The sequence below is a fragment of the Hemicordylus capensis genome, chromosome 3, assembly GCF_027244095.1.
Source record: "Hemicordylus capensis ecotype Gifberg chromosome 3, rHemCap1.1.pri, whole genome shotgun sequence".
In the NCBI taxonomy this organism is placed as follows: domain Eukaryota; kingdom Metazoa; phylum Chordata; class Lepidosauria; order Squamata; family Cordylidae; genus Hemicordylus; species Hemicordylus capensis.
Genome location: NC_069659.1, coordinates 67,677,481 through 67,700,233, shown reverse-complemented (window position 1 = coordinate 67,700,233; position 22,753 = coordinate 67,677,481). Strand labels below are relative to the sequence as shown.

Below are 22,753 nucleotides of genomic sequence, written 5' to 3'. Positions count from 1 at the left end.
GGTGGAAAGGACACCAAGGTGGAAGGAGAGTGCAACACTCAAACTGGAGTCTTGAAAGTGTCGACTCAATGTGCGGCAGCTGTAAAAAAGGCCAATTCCATGCTAGGGATCATTAGGAAGGGGATTGAAAATAAAACTACTAATAGTATAATGCCCTTATACAATACTATGGTGCAGCCGCACCTGGAGTACTGCGTACAGTTCTGGTTACCACATCTAAAAAAGTACATTGTAGAACTGGAAAAGGTGCAGAAGAGGGCAACCAAGATCATCAAGGGCCTAGAGCACCTTTCTTATGAGGATAGGCTACAACAACTGGGGCTATTTAGTTTAGAAAAAAGATGACTGCGGGCAGACGTGATAGAGGACTATAAAATCATGCATGGTGTGGAGAAAGTGGATAGAGAGAAATTCTTCTCCCTCTCCCATAACACTAGAACCAGGGGTCATCCCATGAAAATGATTGCCAGGAAATCTAGGACCAACTAACGGAAGTACTTTTTCATACAATGCATAATCAACTTGTGGAATTCTCTGCCACGAGATGTGGTGACAGCCAAAAACCCTGATGGCTTTAAGAGGGGTTTGGATAACTTCATGGAGGAGAGGTCTATTGATGGCTACTAGTTGGAGGGCTGTAGGCCACTTCCAGCCTCGGGGGTGGGGTGACTCTAGATACCAGTTGCAGGGGAGTAACAGCAGGAGAGAGGGCATGCCCTCAACTCCTGCCTGTGGCTTCCAGCGGCATCTGGTGGGCCACTGTGTGAAATGGGATGCTGGGCTAGATGGGCCTTGGGCCTGATCCAGCAGGGGTTCTTATGAGAGTCGCAACTACTGAAAGAAATAGAACAAAAAACCAAGACCTAAAGAAACAATGAGTAGTGAATGCCATATTTAAGCTCTCCAAATTCAGGCACCCTAATTGACTTGTATTTGCCCTGGATATCTACCAACAATAGTTTTTAAAAAAACCCACACAAAACATAATATTGATAGGAAAAACTGAATTAAGTTTGATATATTAATGACTGTAATGGAACAAAATACCCATAACACTGTGCTTTTCAGTTAAGGCTGCAATCCTATATACACTTGGGAGAAAATCTGATTAAAACCAATGGTATTTACTTCCAAAAAGGCATGCATAGAATGGATTGCAATGCTGAAGTCCTTAAACGTCACAATACACTGTTAGGCAGTGACTTACCAGCAACACGTCTGGTGGCGACTCAGAGGTGGGCCTTCTCTGTAGCTGCTCCTGGGCTGTGGAATGCACTCCTGGCAGAAATCCATAATCTGAGTATCACTGGCCTTCAGGAGAGCCCTTAAGACCTATCTTGGCCTGGCCTTATTTTGGCCTGGCCTTCCAGGGTCATAAAGGTTTGGCCTGGTTTTCCAGGGGTTTAAGAACTGGTTTTATGTTGCTTTTACTGTGTTTGATTTTAATAGTTAATTGATTTTTGTTCTGTTTTAATTTAAACCGCCCTGAGCCATTTTTGGAAGGGTGGTATAGAAATCAAATAAACAAACAAACAAAATCAAGTTTTCCTCTCAACTGCCATATAGAGATCCCCCGCTGGCAAAAAAACAAAAGCAACATTCCTGAGGATTATTTATTGCGTGAACCTCTCCCAGCCAGCCTCCTGTGCATCACCTGCCTTTCTCTAAGTCCTGCGGTTGAACAGAATAGAGACTGCGCGTTTCGATCCCTAACTCCGCTTCCGCAAGAGCAAGAGCTTAGCTGTTTTTGTTTTTTGTTTTTAAATGAAAGCTGGGAATCTGGGCAACTAATGGGCTAACCCGGCAAGCTAATGGGCTAAAACTGCATAATTAGCAAATTTCATGGTTGAAACAAATCATTCTTGTGCTGCTGACTTTCAAATAACTATATTTTGAGTTTCCTATATTACTTCTACAGATTATTGGCTAGTTAGTATACATCATGCAGACTTTTTCAGCTGGATGAAGTGGGTTATAACAGATACCATGTTCCTGTAAGCTTAATTTAATAAATAAATGAATCAGAAGACATGGCAAAGAGGCACAGAAGGGGGAAGAAATAAGGACAAGAGGCTCTGCCCTCGGGTGATTATCATATCTGACTTGGAATATTTTTACATACAGTTTTAAGTTGCAGTGTGGAAGTTGTCCCTAGTTCAGAATAACTGATAACACTGGCTGACATCCAGATTAAATTATTAATGAGTAGTCCCATTAATTTCAACGATCCTACTCATGGGTAATTAGTTTTGAAAGCTCTGTAGAGCAGGCCTGTTCATCTTCGGCCCTCCTGCAGATGTTGGCTTACAACTCCCATAATCTCTGGCTATTGGCCACTGTGGCTGTGGATTTTGGTAGTTGTAGTCCAAAAACAGCTGGGGAGAGTGCAAAATTGAGCAGGCCTTCTGTAGAGTCACAGACATTTTTGGTGAAATGTGTATTTCATATACCTCGAATCAGCACTGAGTTGTAGTAAAAACTAGTGTAGAATAGACAAGGCCTCATAGTGCAGACAAGGTCTCAGAGCTAAATTTAGATAAAATGGGGAATTTTCCCCCGACTTATCACATCAGTTTCTTGATATATCCAAATCTACATCTATATTTAGCATTCATTTAGAAGCTAATTATTTTTGATTCTAAAGTTCTAATTTTATTTTCCGGTGCGGGAGGGAGTATTTTGCAGGAGAAAATTGAACCCTGGGCAAAACGTTTTTATTTTCCAGCCTATTAATTCTGTTAACACAATGTTAACAGAATTTAGAACTGGAAGGAAAGTTCTAAAGCTTTCTTGCTGACTTTACTCAGATAGTTTATGATTCATCAGTTAATGTTCAGTTCAGGGACACTTTGGCCAAAAGATCTCTGTAGGTGTTCACATTTGCTGTGTGAATCGCTTACCAGTGAAGAGCAGGGCTGGATCTTGCCTTTTCCTTTATTAAAGCTATATTAAAGCCATTTCCAAAAATAAATGCTGGGCATTTTACACAGCAAAATTTTTATTGCAAACTCATTGATCATTTTAATGTAGCAGCAATTCACAATCTGGAGTATTACTATTCTGCTGAACACATAATGATGAACAATGGTTAATTTTTTGTATCATTATATCTTAAGAAAGGTGATGACATAGGAAAGCCAGCAGGGGTTGTGGGTGTTTTAATTGTTTCCAGCTGGATACACTACAGCCCAGTTCATAGAATCATCAAGCTTGGGGCAAAAGGTACAAGTAATGTTATGAAGCAGAACATTTTCACATAGATAAAGTGTGATCTTAATATTGTACTAAAATCCCACAAAATCCCAATGAAGTTTGAACAAATGTCTACTCCTTTGTACTGGTAGCCATTAAAACAGTGCATCAAGAGTGTGTGTTTGTACACACACACAACACACTGTTAAATACAGTATTTCTGTTCCAAAGTCCCATATTCATTATTCAAGTAAAGGTGTCTAACCTCAAAGAAGAAAAGCCAAAATATGATTTGTGAAAGAATCCCATTCCTATACTCTCACACATACCTCCATCCTGCATGAATGGTAGATAGCTTGATCCATGGCTGCTGGGGGACAAAATGAGGCACATTAAGCCACATCTTATAGGCTAGCTTTGTGGAAGTGGGCTCAATGGATGTGTCTAGCTGACCACATGCAGTACAGATCAATGGGAGGCCACCATAAGGCATATTGAGTAGCTCATCACCCTCTTCCACTCAACATTCACAATTCTGTCATCTACCCTTTTTCACAGTGTAGGACTAGCTGGCAACATGCAGGGGCTGAGTAGGATTTTTTTTCCCCTCAGCCCAAACTAGCTCCTACATGGGCAGAGGCGTATCTAGGGAAAATAGTGCCTAGGGCAAGCACTGAAATTGCGCCCCCTGTCCAAGCATCTGACACCCATCTTTCAGATAACTTTACCATAATATCAGCTCAAAAATACAAGTCAAGCTCATTAATCTACAAGAATCAGTCCAGGTAAACAGTAGTATAGGACTAAAATACTTTGGCAAATGCTTAGCCATCTCGGGTTATTAGACCCAGGGTAAAGGGGATAGAGCCCCTTTGGGGATGCCCTTACTCACCCACTCAACTCCAAAGCTGATGAGGACAGGATTCCTTGAGGACACCTTAGGAAGTGTGGCTAGCAAGAGCAGCAGCCATAGTGAGGCTGGTGGCAGCCCATGTGTGGCCGCCACCACGGCCCCCTGCCCTCGCCCCCATGTCTGATGTCAGATGCAGGGATCTGGCTAGCCATGCCCCTGCATCTAACGTCAGACACAGGGATGTGGTCTCCCTCCCAAACGGGGCCGCACAGCCCCGTTTGGAAGGGAGATCAGCCTGCATTGTGTTGGGCAGCACGGGCCAGAGTGAATCTCCTTGCCTTAAAGGCAGGGAGAGCCATTCCAGCCACACTTCCAATGCAGTGTGGGTCAATCTCTCTCCTAAATGGGGCCACACGGCCCTGTTTCGGAGGGAGATCGACCCCACTGTGTTTGCAGCAAGACCAGGAGCGGCTCTCCCTCCCTTTAAGGCAGAAAGAGTCACTCCAGTTGCATTGCCAAAACAGCCCGGGCTGATTTCGGCTCCAAACTGGGCCCTGGGGCCCCATGTGGGACCAAAAGCACACCCCTGGCGTCCGACGTCTGACGTCAGACGCTTGGGGCATGTCTGGGGCGGCATTCATGGCCCCTGATTGGTGGTGGACCGGGTTCTTTGAACCCATTCACCCAATGGTGGCTCCACCCCTGAGCAGGAAGTAGGATCAGGACTTCTTTGTATAGGGCTTTAGTATGAGATAATATTTTGTAGTGCAGATCCTTGACTTTAGTTGATATATAGTATTTCAAATTTGGTTCAATACTTTTCAGAGCTGTGACCACCACCACCACCACCACCCCACCCTCACAAAGAAACCTAAACCATGCCATGGCCATTTGTAACCTTGCAAATGACCTTCAGAATTAAATTTTGAAGGTGAGACATCCACTCATATCTTCACCCTCCATGCAATAGTTCTGGCGTGGGTGTCTGCTTTTAACATGTCAATATCAACAGATATATTTTTTAGTGGTACTACACTGGCCCACAAGGGACTGCACTATGAACTGAGGCATTATTTAACTTTATATTATTGTGACTAGAGTGTAGTTTACAACTGAATCCTATAGGAGCTGGGTGTTTACCATGTTGTTGTTTTCTTGGGTGGGGGGGAGAATACAACTGATTTATTTAGAGTCATAGATGACCTTCCAGCATGTTCACTGAACCGACAAGCTCTTCTACAGAATAAGGATCTACTCTCAAATTTTAGTTCTGATCCCTTGCCTTTATGTTCTCTTTGTTCTCCAAAGCAGTAGAAATTATAGCCTTGTAGAAGCTTGCAACAGGAGACATAACTCTGCACAGACATACACACCAGCTCTGGCTGGCCTTTTTGATTTCCCAGCATTAAGCAATCTAAATCAAGCTTACATTGTATTATGAGAGTACAGATATTTGTTCCACAAAGTGAAATGATCAATTCCAGGCTTGATCTGTAGAAATCAAATCGACATTTACAGTGCCAGGTGTCATAAACAGCATCAGGCTCTGGAAAATTTGAATGGAGGTTTCTTGCTATATATTTTTATCCAGGGCTCTTCCTTGGAAAATCATATGAAGCTAATGCAAATCCTGACTCACTGGTGTAATGTGCTCTTGGCAAACTGCCTCAACAGCTGCTAGCACCAGGTGAAATGTCTGAACCGTCATCAAGGTCAGCCCCACATAAACTGTATTATTATAATTGAGTCAGGAGCTTCTGAAGGCATGAAAGATGGTTGAACAAAAATAATCTGTTTGGAACAAAGATGGTTGCTAGCTACCTAATCACAATGAGTTAGTGAAGATCCCCTTTAAGACACAAATTAGAGCAAAAGCGTTTAGCTAGACACCATTGCAATCTGTGCTTCTAGTGATTAATTCAGGAACACTCCAGAGTTGTGAAACTGAAGTCCCAGTAGAGGATTAAACTACTTTCTATGGATGCATCTATTACCCCACACATTACAAGACACCAATCATTATTATCTCAGCCATATCTGAATGTAACCACAGTCAGGCCAAACTATACAATAGCCAAATCCAGACATAACATGAAACTAGAGGTTGGTGAATTTGCGGTTTCAATTATCAGCTGTAAATCACACCACCAGACATCTGTCTGTCAACCAACAGTTCTAGGAGAGGGGAGCCCTTCCCTGCTCCTCAGCATAGCAAGCTCCATGGCCAGACTGTGGGCAAAGCGTCAGCACATCTGTAGAGTGGCTGCAATTTGCCACAATCTTGTAGTGGGCGTGCCAAGCGCAATCATGCATTTTGGGAGTCATCCGCCCACCATCAGGATGGAAAGGGAATTAAAAACCCTTTAAAGTCAAGGATCATGCCATGCCAGCGCTTCTTCATACAGTGATGGCACCACTGCACTCCAAGAGCCCTGTACCAAAATAACCATGCACAAGCACGTTGTGGGGAAGGGTCGGGGACACTATTTCCCTGTTACTCAGGAAAGGGACGGGAACATGAAGACTTCCTAGGGAGATTATGTACATGAGGGAGGGCAAAGGATCCTGACAGGGTCTGTCTTGCTCTGCTGGCAGCCTGCTGCCAGTGGCCTATCCCTCTAGAGGGCCAGTCTACTAGGGAAGACAAGGAGTTGTAAGCCCTAGGTCTCCCATAGGACTGCATCCTCATGAGTTGAGCTAACCCAACAAAGGGCTCCCCAGTTGTGTGGTGGCCCCCCACTTTCCATGGTAAAAGATAGAACAAGCACTGCAAACCACCCTGCCCTGTGAAGCCTTACATGCACCCAAAGGAGATTTTGACACTCCATGTGTCAGACCCTGACTGTATACATGGATGGGGGGCGGGCACTTGGTGTGTGGACAGATTTTTAAGCCCATTGAAAATTCCAGGGTTTGGTCTGGCATTGTGCTGTATGCAGATCTGCCAGCGCAGAGAATTGCGGGAGAGGGGAGCCCCAATTTTCAGCAAACCCAAGTAAACGAGGTCACCATTTGGGGGCACAAGCAAGGGTACATATGCCCATATGGGCAGATGGGCTGGTAGGGGACATGCTTTGACAGCTACTTGGTGGCAGTCACCAAGACAGGAAGAGCAGTTACCAGGGTAACCGTCCCCGTGGCTTTCCTCCATAGAGCAACCTGACTCGATATAGAGCCCCAATGGCCTGACACTCTTGTGAGAGAGCTGTCCATGGGACAAGGGGTTGTTTTGTCATCACGCATTATTATCAATTATGCTCAGCAGCTCTCTCCCCTTTGACCATTCTTCTCATGAGTTGTGAGGGGGTGTGGCTTGACACTCTCTTGAGCGAGTGCAGTCTGCCCCGGGTTGACATCCATCATTATCACAGAGAAGGAGTTTCCATTCTCAGTTATGGTGATGCTGATCCTGCTGCCTGGCCCTTTTCATGAGTCAGCTGTTACTGGGCAACTCCATAGCTGGATAAGTGACAGGAGGGGCAGGACTGGTGCTCATAGAAGCAGCCAACAAGACGCACCGCAGCCATGGAGTGACCCGGGGCGTAGCAAAGTTGGAGTGGGCCCAGAGACAAGATTTTAAAATGGGCCCCTGACTGATATACACACACAAACACACTTCACAATATATAGTGCACTCACACTCACATCCCCATTATGAATACGGTGAATTCAGGAGGAGAGCTGGTCTTGTGGTAGCAAGCATGACTTGTCCCCATAGCTAAGCAGGGTCTGCCCTGGTTGCATCTGAATGGGAGACTTGATGTGTGAGCACTGCAAGATATTCCCCTCAGGGGATGAAGGCGCTCTGGGAAGAGCAGAAGGTTTCAAGTTCCCTCCCTGGCTTCTCCAAGATCGGGCTGAGAGAGATTCCTGCCTGCAACCTTGGAGAAGCCACTGCCAGTCTGTGAAGATAGACCAATGGTCTGACTCAGTATATGGCAGCTTCTTATGTTCCTATGAATATCTAGTTCACATTGAATCTAGTTTTTTTACTCTCTGCTACTGCTGATCTCCAAGAGACTCAACATAATTCACAGGGGGTGCAACATGGGCTGGTGGGGAGTCATGTGATGTGCCTCTGGGGGGGCCCTCGAGGCAGTGGGGCCCCAAGACAACTGTCTCCGCTTGCCTAATGGTAGTTATGCCCTTGGAGTGACCACGATCCCAGGTGGGCCTGCACTGCCATCTCTATGATTGCGGTTTCAAAATTGGCATGAAACCATGGTTATGGCAGCATCTGGGGTCAGACATAACGCTTCGGTGGCCAGACCTCTGGTCTTGGTGATGAACCTTACTGCAAACCAAAATTTCAAATTGGAGTTTGGCAAGACACTTTTGACTTGAAATCATGGTTTCAAGAATTCGGACATAATGGAGTTTCAGCCTCTGCCCCATTTAACTCTGGTTTCATGTTACATCTGAATTTGGCCAATATGTAGGCGATCTTAGACTGGATCATCTAATATATTTTGCTTTTCTTAAAAGTAGCTGTGGGGGCTGATCTTGATCAGGGACATATAATGAGATGTACACATTCCCTCTGCCTTTTATCCCGTTGCCCAGGATAAAGCACTTAACTACGGGAGAGGAGGGGAGCTAGGAAGCATTGTGGAGATGGGGTAAAAAGTACAATTTCAGTGAGTCCATGCTTGAAGGGAGCTGGACTCAACTAGAATTGGGGCCACCGTATTTGAGAGGGAGCAGTTTGTATTTTGAACTTCCTCTCTCAAAAAATCACCTCTCTCAAAAAAAGTGCAATCATTATCTTCTGGAGGTACAGATCCCTGCATTGAGGTAATGGTTCAGTTAGGCCAATCTAACCTTGGAATCAGGAAAGGAGCCCTCTGCAACCTGTTACTCTCTTCTTCAAGGAAGGAATTTTGGCTTAGGGGTGACAGGGCAGGAAACAGTGGCTAAATTGGGATTTGGAGGTATTTCAGTTGAACAGTTTTTGGCTCAACAAGTCTTACAAATCTTAGTGTTAAATCCAGCTTTAAAGTAAAAAGGACACTACAAGGACTACTGAGACTTTGTGGTATTCTCAGCCCCAGTAACTGGTTCACCTCTTTCCATGTGAATGCGAAATGTTCAGTTGAGTGGATATCCTACAACGTGTTTAACCACTTTTTATTTGGGACAGCCCCCTGCTGACCGCAGAGCCAATAAAATCTGAAGCCCATCCAAAAAAAGTCTTACTTAGGCACATACAACCAAGTCACTCACTTTGTATTTGCTTTTATGTTTCTTTGGAAGTAAAGATCTGCTTTAGAGGGAAATAATCTAGAAAATAGAATTTGTGTAAGAGAATAATGAGGCAGTGAGGGAAACATTATTTTGAAGTGGTCTTTTTGATAAGCAAACATTTGAAATGGAATGTTACATTTAACTATTCCAAATGCCGGCAACACTAAGGGGGGAAATGCCATCTTCAAACAACATACCACCCAGAGCCATTTGGATGGAGCTGTATATAAATGTAATTAATTAATTAATACTAGTTAAACACACCTCACAATATTCTCTCTGCTCTACAGAACTACTGATTTTTTTAAAAAAACAACAATCTTTGAGACTAAAGACATATGTTTAAATGTTATCATTGGCTCCCATACATGTATTGCAGGCATTTTTTCCTCTCTAACATCCTCCTACGCTTCCTTTTCCGAGTCTGAAAATTATCAACCTGCAATGCATTATCAGCTGTGAACTTTAAAGAAAAGTGTAAAACTGAGTAAAGTGGAAAAAGTATCACTCCATCCCTAAACGTAAAAGAAGCAGTATAATAATAAATTAAATGTAAGTAAACTTTGATAAAACCATCATCATCATCATCATCATCATCATCATCGAGAAGAAAGAAAAACAAGTTAAAATAATCGACATAGCAATACCAGGGGATAGCAGAATAGAAGAAAAAGAAATAGAAAAAATCACAAATTACAAAGATCTACAAATTGAAATTGAAAGGATGTGGCAGAAAAAGACCCAAATAATTCCAGTGGTAATTGGCGCCCTGGGTTGGACCTCTGGCATAGCTCTCACCTTCCTCAGAGCACACAAGCCCCACAACCACGCCAAGGTAGTGCCTCACTGGGGGGAATAATAATAATAATAATAATAATAATAATTATTATTATTATTATTATTATTATTCCCTGGGTGCAGTTCCAAAAGACCTTGAAGAGCACCTCAACACCATAGGGGCCTCAGAAATCACCATCAGACAATTACAAAAAGCAGCTTTATTGGGAACAGCCTATATTCTATGACGATATCTATAATAACAGCAACATCACTGATAATAAAATTCTGGCATCCCAGGTCCTTGGGAAGGACTCGATGTCTGGATAAAACAAACCAGTCAATAACACCTGTCAGACTGTGTAAACAACAACAACAACATAATAAATAGCATAATCCAACCAACATTAAGCACTTTTATGCTTGATTTCAGTAAGAGAGATGTGTTAGGAAAGTTGAACTAAAGAGATGTATTAGGAAAGTTTCCTATTCTAACACAATAGAAACAAAATAGACAACACAGCTTTTAACATCAACATAAGACAGCTTCAGACATTATGAATTTGCCCAGCTGCAGCCATGTACAGCCAGGCAAAAGGAGAGGAGGTCCTGCTTCTGCCACACCACTCACTCACACACCCCACTGCTCACACTTTACAGTGGGGCTTGTCTGAAGAGGGCAGAGCCTTACCCGTGATGGCGGGCAGTCCCATAATTGTGAGACTGAATTGATCCAGTCTCACAATCATAGGAGCACCTGCCATCATGTGTAGGGGATTTCCCTCATCAGACAAGCCCTGATGTAAGTGTGAGCAGCGGGGTGTGTGGGTGAGTCATGTGGTTGGGGCGAGACCTCCTCTCTGTTCACCCCACTGTGCACAGCTACAGCAGGGTGAATGCACAATATCTGAAGATGGCTATAATGAATTCATGGTTGAAGTTATATTTGATTAGGGATGTCATAGAAGATCTGCTAACATTATGGTACACCTACTACGGCGACTGGTGGCTATTGGCCACCTCCAGCCTCAGAGGCAAGATGCCTCTTAATACCAGTTGCAAGGGAGCAACAGCAAGAGAGAGGGCATGCCTTCACCTCTTGCCTGGGGGCTTCCCAGAGGCATCTGGTGGGTCACTTTGTGGAACAGGATGCTGGACTGGATGGGCCTTGGGCCTGATCCAGCAGGGCTGTTCTTATGTACTGATTTGATCCTATCTGAAGCTTTTGCACTTAGTGATGATGCTGAGATAAGTCAATTATTTTTATTTGGAATGTGAATTTTCCCCAGCATGCAATGCTAGCTACATCTTTACTCTTCCCACCACCACCATCCCCCAAAGCCTTACAAATAAGCAGCCTGGTGGAATCATGACTAGCAGACATTTGTCATACGGACAGTCTAAGGCATATTCTGTGTGTGGGAAGATTCATCATTATAAAGCAGATGCTCTCATAACTCCATAACCTGATGCTTTGAGAAGGTGGGAGTAATTCCCATATGATGGAGTGAGCACCTGCCACAGGGCCGAGTGAGGAGAGACTACACTTGTTGGAGACAGAGAGAGGTTGGGATCTCTCCCTACATACTGAGGGGTCAGCAAGCAGGATTCAGAAAAGGGAAAATTGATCCTTCTCACAAATACTTTCAGGGGAGATTCAGACTTTCTAGCAAAAGTCTTGGGATCCATTCTGAATTGCCAGAGGAGTATCAGTATCGTGTTAGTTTCATGATAGAGTCAAGCTTTTGGGGACACATTTTCAAGATTGTCTGAAGTTTTCCACAGAGCAAAATGGACATGAAGTTGGCACCCATCTTCTCATGAAAAGTAAGAGTCAAATGGAGCTTTGAATCCAGGGCCTAAGAAAACAATGGAATCCAGGGCCTAAGAAAACAATGGAATAAATGTCTAATAGGGATGTGCGAACCGGTTTGAAGTTGAACCGGTTCAAATTCGAAGCAGGGTGGTTCGAAGGTTCGAATTCGAACCAGACCAGCCATCAGGTTCGAGCTGCAGGTTTGAATTTGAACCAAACGGGGTGTTCTATTCAAACCGGTTTGAACCGGTTTGAACCTCCAAAAGTGGGTGGGGTGATAGTTGGCACCCATGGGTACCTACCACCCAAACCCCAAAGCAATCCGACATTCATACGATTTTTAATGAATTTTTGAAATTTATTTTTATGTTTTTCTCATAGGGTATAATGGGACCCAAACCAGCCCATTATCCCCTATTGTGGAGCACCTAGGGGCACAAAAGTGGGGTTGGTGGTAGGCACGTAGGGGTCTCTACCACCCAAAAAACCCCAAGGCAATCGGGCACTCCTCTGATTATTGGTGAATTTTTAAATTATTTTTGAATTCCTCATAGCAAATAATGAGGATTGCAGCAAATTTATAGCTTCATGTCAGGGGGAAAGGGGTGTCATAGAGCAGAGTGTGGTGGGTGGTAGTTCCCAAGGTGGGCAAGGAAGCTATCAGAATTATTTGAAAGGAATTGGGCAAAAGGCTGGTTTTTAAGTGATTCTTGAAGTTTACACGACTTTAAGGTTTTTCTCATAAAGAAGCATGGAGGTGTCAGGAAATGTATAGCTTCACATCGGGGGCAAAGGGGTGGGCTAGAGCAGAGTGTGGTGGGTGGTAGTGCCCAAGGGAAGCCAGGAAGCTATCAGAATTATTTGAAAGGAATCGGGCAACGGGCTGATTTTTAAGTGATTTTTGAAGTTTATGTGTCTTTAAGGTTAACAATGAGAGTGGATTCATGGTTTGTCATTGAAAATCTTATATGCTACCAAAGAATCTACACTGAGAACACCTCAGAAACAACAAAACCCAGTACCCCATGGGTTAGCATGGGTTGGGACCCTCTGTGCACTAGGGCACCACTAACTCTGGGCCATCCCAGCACCCCACAAGTGGCTTTAAGGCTTTTCTCCGTAGGGAAGAATGGAGGTTTCTGTAGCCCCATAACTGCACTTGGGGGGTGCTGGGGTGGCCCAGAGCGAGGGTGCCAACCACCCCCATGGGTTGCTAACCCATGGGGTACTGGGTTTTGTTGTTTCTGAGGAGTTCAAAATGGTTTGAAACTGTTAAAATTCAAACCGAACCAGGGGGAGGTTCGAACAAAACCAAAATCGAACCACCTCCTCCTGGTTCGAACCTGGTTCGAATTCGAACCGAACCAGGCAAACCAGTTTTGTGCACATCCCTAATGTCTAAAGCATCTCTTTATGTATGTTGTAAGATCCAGCTTTATATAAGGAGAATGGAGTTGTGGAAGTTTTTTTAAAAAGCTTGTTCATTCCTTGTGAGAAGAATTTAGCTATCCTATGCAGATGGTTCATTTGACTTATAAATAGATTTTAAAATGCTGTATATATCTTTTGACCTTATCTTTCCACTATGGTAATTATCCCACATAATACCAAGAAGTGTATGATTATAAGGCTATGCAGACAAGCAGCCAAACTCAGGCTAGGGCAGCCCAGCCTGGGTTTGGCTGCCCGTGTGGACCGCTGGGATTGAGCCCAATCTTGGCACTCCCCTCACGGGTAGTCAGGCGCCTAGAGTAGCCGACTCCAGGGGGGTTCCCAGGATTCCCAACTGTGCTTGTTGCTGGTGCATTGTGGGATATCTGGAGGCTGGGACACTGGAGATCTGCGCTGCTCCAAGCAGCATGGATCTTGTGAGAGCACAATCCGCATATCCTACCAACAGGACAGCATCATCTGGGAGAACGGTTAGTTCGACATAGCCTCCCCAACCCCCCCCCACAAAGCAGGTCATGTGAATAGTCTTATTCTCTCTCTTTTAAACTATGTTCCTACTAATGAATCTTATATACAGGAGGTTCTTAAACACAGAACTCCACCGCATTGCCAACATTTAATTTGATTCAGTATGATAACCTCTGCTTTGCTATTACAGCAAATTCAGGGGGAATGAATTGTGTGATCCCAAGCAGCTGCTTCTCATGTTAGATTGGACTGAATCCACTTGTTTTCGACTGCGGATACTGGCATGTATTCCTGATTTACTGCTCACTGACTCAACCCTTGTCTGTCGAAGGTCATCCAGGAGAAGCTGCGCCTAGTACTATTCAGAATTATTAATGCATCTTTGACAGGAGTGGTTATGCCTCTGATGTGAAAACAAGACATTATTCAATAGCTCCGCACCCCGCACCCCTCAACACAAAAGGTAATTGTTAGATCTGATATTTTTTGTTCACTTTAGCCTAATTTCAGATTTGTCTTTTTGGAAGAAGTGATGAAGTGGGCAGTGGTGGCGCAGATTCAGGTAATACTCGTCTTGATCCATATCAGTTTGAATTCAGACTGGGCTTTGGAATACAACCACATTAGTGACTCTGAGCGACAATTTTCTGCTGGAGATTAATAGGGGGAGAGTTATGCTTTTGGTTTTACTTGATCTTTCAGATGACTGTGAAATCCTTCTGGGTCATCTTCAGGGATTGAGAATTGAGGGCATTCCTTTGCAGTGGTTCTACTTTTATCTGTGTAGCCAGTTTCAGAACTCACCATGGGGTTACTGATGCTTTATTCCAAGGGAGCTATCCTGTAAGGCAGGGGTTCCCAATCTTGGATCCCCAGATGTTGCTGGACTGCAACCCCCATCAGCCCTGTCTTCAGCCATTGTGTCTGGGGATTATAGGAGTTGTAGTCCAACAACATTTGGAGACCCAAGTTTGGAAATCCCTGCAGTAAGGCATCAGAGGTTTCCATTTTGACATTCTTTCAAATAGATATATTCAGTCACTGGGAAAGATCACCACAGTTCAGAGTATGATACCCAATATTTCATTTAGACCAAATCCTCAATATTTCATTTACACCAAATGCAGGAGTAATTTGGTGTATCTGGCTTTGCAACTTGATGCTCAAATGAAAGCTGTAGTTAGGAGGAATTTTATTAACCACAAAAGCAATTGTACAAAATATTGTTGTACCACCAGCTATAAGCCTCAAATATATTTAAAACTCCAGACTTGGCAAATCTCCCTTAGGAATGTGTTTCAAAAAATGGCTGAGATAACAAAAGATGTCCTGTTCCTAGTTACAGTCCGATTTTTGGATCAAAGAGATTTTCAAAAACAAACTGTGTTTGGGGAACTCTGGAGAACTGGGATCTCCTAGAAGGGTCTGAGAGTGAAGCTTAATGAACTGATTGTGTCAGAAAGAGTCTTGTGTAGAAAGAGATGGAAGTCATGGAATGGGAATGTATTCAACACTTTACGGCTGATTAGCATTGACACAAATAGCTCAACAGATGTTTATTGTAAAATTGCTAATAGAGAGATTAAAGTGCTGTTTTTTATTATTGAATGTTTTCAGCAGGATAATAGAGATGAGGATAAAACATCCATAAAGTAGGGAGAATGAAATGATTAGATACTGCAGCTATGCTGTTAAAATGTGAATGGGTTAGGCATAATATTATTTGACTGGTAAATGTGCAGAAATTCCCATGATTCTCCACATTCACAAGAAGGTGTTAAGAATATGCCCAAACAGACAAGAGATTTTGCATGTTGCACACTCAATATGGATAAGTAATGGAAGTTGGAGAATGAACACTGATCAGAGATATTTTGAACATTATCCAGATAATATGCATAGTTCTAATGTCAATTTCATACATAGTCCCCAAGCATAAAATATGTACAATGACTAGGGTTGGCACTATAGTTTGTGGGAAAGTGAAATCCAAAGCATATGTCAGCATTTCTCCCAAGCAAAAATACCTGAGAATTTTCAAGGGAAGCCAAATGAGTTTCTGAAAGACAAGTGGCATTTCTCAGTTTCTGCAGAGCTGTAATAACGATTGGCCAGTGTATATACTACTCAGTTGATATCGTTCAGTTGAGCAAGTTCTCCAGCATCACAGAGCTCTTTGTTGGTTTAGCCCCCCACATATTCAGTAAAGGTGGGGGAAGGAACGGGACCATGTCCACTGATCCCAACCAAGACATCAACATACCCCCTGGTCACGCTCCCCAATGTCTTCCTGTTATGCATGACTGTGAAAGAGTTTTATATGTGTAGAGTGAATGCATGGGGCTGGTGTGAGGGATTCTTACGTTTGTTGATGGCATTCATTTGTGCATTCTCCACGCCTTCATGTGACTATGCAGTGGCTGACATCTTGCGCAGCATAACATGGGTAGTTCTCGACCAACTGTACTGCTATGGGGGTCTAAAGCAATGCCTGCATTGTTGCGCAAGAGCATTCTTGCGGGAATACTTAAAATTGTGCAGTCACAATATAAAACTAACTGGGTAGGGTACAACAGAGTGTTGTGTGAGGAAACACAGCAGTCAGTATGGCCATGGCAATACAGTGTAAGGAGGTGTTATACAAAGTTTTCCAAAGAGCTCTATGTTTTGATTACAACAATCATTTTATATTCTAGTTTCTTTTCCTTTTGTATACTTGCCTTCTAAGCTTTGCTCAGACTTCTCTGTATCTAACTGAAGCTGTGAAGAGAATTGCTAGGCAACAGAAGAAGAGCTTCCACTCCAGCCCATTACTGTTGAGATGCTGACAGAGTCCTGACAATACAGGAAGCCCACTGACTGAACACAAGAAGGGAGGAAGGAGCTTCGTGTTAGGAAGAAGAGGGGGAGGTGAGACACAGAGCTATAGCAGGAGTTAAAAATAAGTGGGTTCAAAGATGATGCAGTGAAAAGAAAATGGGGAGTTGTGGCATAAAAATAAAGAAGAAGGAACAAAGGGAGGAAGGTAAGATTTTTGGAGCTGAAAAGGTGCTAAATCAACAAGCGCACATGTATATTTATGAAACTATCTTGCTGTTAAAAGCAATATAATATTCTCCCTGCTTCCCTGAGCAGTGAGAAATTCCAGAGAAAGTGCTCTTGGGTTGAGCTAGAATCACTGGCTGAAAATAATTAGCAGGAAATTTAGGAAGGGCAAAAAGAAATATGTTTCCACGCAAAGCACATTTAATCTATGGAATTCTCTGCCACAGGATGTAGTGGTGGCCACCAGCTTGAATGGTTTGAAAAGGTGCTTAGACAAATTCATGAAGTACAAATCTGCCAATGGCTACTAGACAACAGCTATAGGCTATCTCCAGATTCAGAGTCAGGATGCTTCTGAGTACCAGCTGCAAGGGGACAACAGCAAAGGAGGAGGCATGCTTTCATCTCCTGTTAGTGGTCTTCCTAGAGGTATGTGGTAAGTCACTGTGAGAAACAGCATGCTGGACTAGATAGGCCTTAGATCTGATCTCACAAGGCTCTTATGCTCTTATGAATGACATCCTGACTTATGAAGCACGGGTACTTCATGAGAAGCACCAGTGCTGCTGCTGAGTTCTAGAGTACCCAGCACCAGCACTCACATGGGAAGGGTTGGATTTTGATTAGCTCTCCTTCTCCCCAGAAACTATCTGAAAATATGTACCTGAGGACTACACAACCCTCAAGGTCATATTTTCAGGTGGCACAGAGGACATCCAAGGGGAGGGGATCCCCACCCAAAATCCCCACTCTCCCACTCCACATGCAAGCATTTCTGTGATAGTACTACAAGCACCAGCACTTCATTAGGATGTTGGCCTCTTCCTTAGAAGTAAGCCCCAATGAAATCCATAAGTTTTATTTCACAGTATGCAAGCAGAGTGTAAGTGAAGACACACAGGTATTCCTTAAAGGCAGAAGATTCCATACCTCAAAGCTACATCCCCAGTTTCAGCTCAGTCCAGCCCCAAACTCTCATCTCTTACTCATTCTCTGCCTGTGTCTCTTTCTCTTCCAAGCTGTCAACAGCACTCTTTCACAAACACACTCACAGATATACACCCACACACACCTGCCTCTCTTAAGCTGCAAGGGTGTCACCTTCTCCAAACTCTGGTGGATATCTACTTCAAAACCATACAGAGATGCCATACAATCTGGAGACCATCACCTAGTAGCTCCCACCCGACCCACAAAATTCTGGAAGAAATGCTGCTGAAGTTTGAGGTTTCAAGGGAGGAGAAATTAAACAGGATAAACTTCAAGGGTGGATGAGAAATTCTTGTGAAGGTTTGAAGGAAGCAGCTTGTTGCTATATGGTGGTGGCAGCAGCAGCAACACATGTTGAATTTTCACATTTCATACTGCATCTTAAGACTCAGCTTTTATCAGCTCATCAGCAGAGTACTGCATTGGTAACTTAATGTTCTTCTTGTTTGTCGGAAGTGTGTAATTTAAGTGCTAAGTGAAAGAGCCAGGCTGACAATCTTGGAAGTAAAGCATCCTTAACTTCAGAGGACTGTTTTAACTGGATGAAAGCAACATCAGTTTCCTTAGTGTGCTGCAGCGTTCTGAAAATTTTCCCCTAGCAATATAAGCTACTTGCAGAAGGGGTACTGTAGCAACTGAAAGGCCCAGCCAAGGCGACGCAGCACACTAAGCATTTCACACAGCATTCTTGAGCACACAATGCCCACTGTTTAAAAGTTTTAAAAACATTCAAAAATTTATTAAAAATTAACAGATTGCCACCTAATGTTGCAGCAGGGAAGCAACCTGCCTAGAGAGCCCATATTCTGGGAAACACACCAGTGGGGATTTGAACCAACAGCCTCCTGCTCTCTAGGCAGGTTGCTGTGTGAAACCATGGGCTGTGTGTGTATAGACTAGAGGATGCTTATTTTGCAAGGGGGCCCCTGTAAGCCCACTAGGTCCAGGCTTCAAAATTACCTAGCTGCACCTCTGGTGTCAGGCACCAACAGTACCAGGGAGAAGTACCGGCCCATGCTGCTGCAGAGACATGAGGCAGGAAGAGGCCTCTTTGCTAGCCCCATCCACCCACTGAACAGCTGATGACTGGGTTGGGGGAAACAGCGACAGCAGCAGCAGCAGCCTGTCCTCATGCAGAGAGAGAGTCTCCCGATGGCCAGCATCAGACTGCTGGCATGCCAAGTGGGGAGGCATTGTGAAGCCTGGGCCACTGCTGCAGGGAGGAGATTCCCACTGCTCAGGCCCTCCAGGGGAGCGGGAGGATGGACTTGCACCCGGACGTCCGAGCCTAATGGTGCCTCTGCTTGACACTCAGCAGTAAAACCATTTTGCTGACTCTTGTGAGTAGATGCACGCTTATGCTGCCTTTGTAACATTCATGCAGGAAAACTGCAAGTCGCCTATGTATGCAGTTGACTTTGACACTCCTAAACTTTCATGTTTAGTGCTTCTTGCAGAGCATGTGCCACTTTTCTGAGACTGTTGCACAGCTGTGGCTCTTCCACTGGAGCTCTTGCATGTCTGATCAATACACAGTGTTTCTGATGACTTGATGCTGTAGCTACCAGCAAGGTCACTAACATGTTGAGCATAACTGCATGCCTACAGAGAGCTGAACAGAATTTATTTAGCTGACTTCCATACATATCCCCACATTTCACATAAGTCAGCCCTTGTTGACAGCTTGTATTCTCTCTGCTTCTCCATAGCTAGGATATAGCAGTTGTGGGGAGTAGATAATCGGCTGTTGAAAATAAACTACAAAGAGTGTAAGGTTGTGTATAATTGAATAAAGAGGAAGAAATTCCACTAATGCAGACATTAATAAGCAGGAGGTATGCTATGTCATCTCCATCACCTAAGAGAAGGAAATAATTGGAGGAAAAAAGAGAAGACAACACCACAAGAAAACGGTCCTGTTGAGAAAAGGCAAAAAGGAGTACTACCATCCTTCCTTTCGTGCTCAGGCTGTTCAGCAAATGAGGCTCTGTCCGCCTCACACCCCCGCCACTCTACTGTCTGAAATTTCACATTTTGGAATTACAGTTCGGAATGACACCATTAATTACACAGATTCGCCAGTAATTACACAGGAATTACACAGTTCGGAATTCTGTGCTCAGGTGGTTCAGCAAATGAGGCTCTGTCCGCCCCACACCCACTCCACTCCACTGTCTGAAATTTCACGGTTCGGAATTAGAGGCGTGTCTTTTTCAACTGCAGCACCTGGACTTCACTGGAGAGGGCAACTTTGGATTTTCAAGAAAGTTTTTGGCCTGAATTAATATTATTCGTTGCTCTGGGATGTTTTGTTTTGTTTTTGACTGCTTTAAATTTCACCCCCCATGCCTATTTTATATTAATACTTTACACAAATTGTTTTTAAATGTTGTATTGTAAGCCCCTTTGACAGTCTTTGATGGAAATATGAGCTATAAATGTGGATAGTAAATAAATTCCTATTGAAGTGTTGCCCGGGATCATTAAGGACAGAAACTACCACTTCTAGTGGACATGGCATCATTGATGCTGAAGCTGCCATGATGGTGGGCTCAGATATGGATGTGAATAGAGCCCAAAACACAATAAGTACAATGAAAGAAAAAGAGGAGATTGAGATATGAGGTTATAAGTGGGGGAGAGGAACTAGAAGTTAACTGTGCTCCTTTCTGTGCACCTAAAATCAACCAGTCAATCTTCATAACAGTCTTAGACCACCATCAGGCAAAAGGAAATTGTACAGGTATGGCATGCAGGCTCCAGATGTAAAAAGAGCTTGCACATCTCTATCCTTTTAGGATGTTACATTGGAAGCATGGTAACATCCGAAGAGGATAGAGATATGCAAGTTCTTTTGTATTTGGAGCTTGAGAATCTCACCCCTACAAGTTCATTTTTGTACTCTGAAAGAGCAAATGAAGTGAAACTCTACTTCTGTGAGTTAAACAGAAAGTCTGAAAATAAGAGTAGCAGCGAAGCTGCATGAATGAAAGCGGAAAAGACTCCCAAAGAAAAATAGTAGTAAACAGAATAAAGTCCCTTGAAATAAACTAGGTACCCCCCTCCACGATAACTGCGTAATAACTGAAAAAAACCAACAGAGGAAGGAATGAACAGGGACAACAGAGCAAGGAATGAACAGAACAAGGGACAACAGAGCAAGGAATGAACAGAACAGGGGCAGGCTGGAACACGAAAAGGTTGAAGAATTCTAAGTATGAACACGGTCTGCAGTAAGCAAAAGTTGCTAACAGCAATCTGTGCCAATAACAGTCTGCTTAATATAGGGCTCAAGATAACCGCCAGCCAATCAGGCTTTCCTGACTCAGTACTTCTATTTTCTCTCCTGTTGCGCCTGCGTGTCTCCCACTGAGCCTTTCTCTTGAGATGCCTTCTTAACACAGGTGAAATCCCAGCTTCCTCCTGATCAGCCTCTTCAGCCCTCATGTCTGCCAGCTGCCCAGACTCCTCTATATGCTGCCGTTCCAGCCCAGCTCCAGAGTCTGTTCTCCCAGCCAAATCCTGCTGCTGTGCCTCTGAGCCCGCACTCCCAACCGAGTCCTCCGCTTCCTCCTCTGACTCTTCTGACTCAGAGGTCTGAGCCATGACAAGTCTCCACCAGAGGTTTGTTAAACCACATTTGAAACCCCAAAAAATGTAGTTTAACAAATCATGCACCTAGGTGCACAAGAAGAAGAGAGGAGGATGCATGTGGGCACTTTGGTTCCTTCCTGATTCAATAATGTACTTCGCTGAAACATCTGAGCTAGGCCAAAGAGAGAAAGGGCTGAGATCCTTCCAGTGATGAACTTTCCTGCTTAAACCATATATGTGTAGATTTAAAAAAAAAAAAAAAAAACACCACCAATTAACCATGTACCTTTTCTCATTCACATTTTTTTTTAATTTTAATTTAAAAATGGAACAAGAGTTGGATATATATACTGTGTGATGGTGAACATCCTGATCAGACCCTTTTGCTTTAAATATCATTATTTTGTTTAAAATATTGTTATTCACATTTTTTAGTTTATAGTACTAGTACTGATCCCCCCCCACACCAAAAAAAACCACACTTTTTATAATTGTTGAGAGTGAGATCAGAGGAATATTTTAATTTTGATTAGGTGAATAGTCTAATCCTAAAACTGGCTTCACAGGCTGTAGCGGATTAAGCCTTAGTCTCATAGCCAGCTCACATGAGGGTGGGGGAATGCTGAGTCTCTCCTGGCGAGCTGCCTGGGTGGGCTTCTCATAAAGCCCTTCTGTATTTCCGGTAGATTACAATGCTGCCGCCGCCACCGCCACCCTTTATTGGCAGAGTCTGAACCCACCGGGCTTGGGGTGGGATATCCTAGGGAAAGGTTTCTTAAAATTGCCAACAAGCCAAGTATGGGGAACTTAGTTCCATGTGCGTAGCTGGCAAGTGATCCGTGAAGACTGGTTTTGCACCAAAGGAGCCCTCCCTCCCTCCCAGAATTAACCAACCACTCTGTGAGGCTTTAGAAGAAGAAAAACAAGAAAAAGTTTTATTAAAAGGCTACAAAAATAGATTTTTTCAGGCTTCTCAGCTTTTTGGATACAATTAAAAATACTTAGAAGGTTACAAGAATTACTTCAAAAGGGCCCAGATAGAATTCCCAGCGACAGCTCTCTAGGTCCCATCCACCCGGTGTACTGATTTGTTGAGCCCTGGAGTTCACCAGCCTGACAGTCAATGCAAGGGTTCACTTCCTGTTAACTCTTTAGGGGGTGGGGAGACTGGTCACTACACAAGCACAAAACTATTTAAATTACACTTTTCATATGCCAGAATGAGTGTTTCAAATGTGGATGTCAGTCTGAGTGACGTGGTAAAAATATTGACCATGGCAGAGAGGTTATGCTCAATGATAGTTTTATTATGTGAACATGTC

The 22,753-nt window shown here is 43.6% G+C and overlaps 1 protein-coding gene across 5 annotated transcripts in view; it reads left to right on the top strand.

The window, feature by feature from the left end:
• Window positions 1–22,753, top strand: part of HTR1F (5-hydroxytryptamine receptor 1F) — a 158,216-nt gene that overhangs the window by 16,844 nt on the left and 118,619 nt on the right. The window contains exon 2 of one of the 5 annotated variants that reach the window (XM_053311625.1): window positions 14,134–14,265. The exons of the other annotated variants lie outside the window; for them this stretch is intronic. The gene's annotated coding sequence lies outside the window, so the exon portion shown is untranslated. The remainder of the gene's footprint in view (window positions 1–14,133; window positions 14,266–22,753) is intronic. 5 annotated transcript variants of the gene reach the window in all.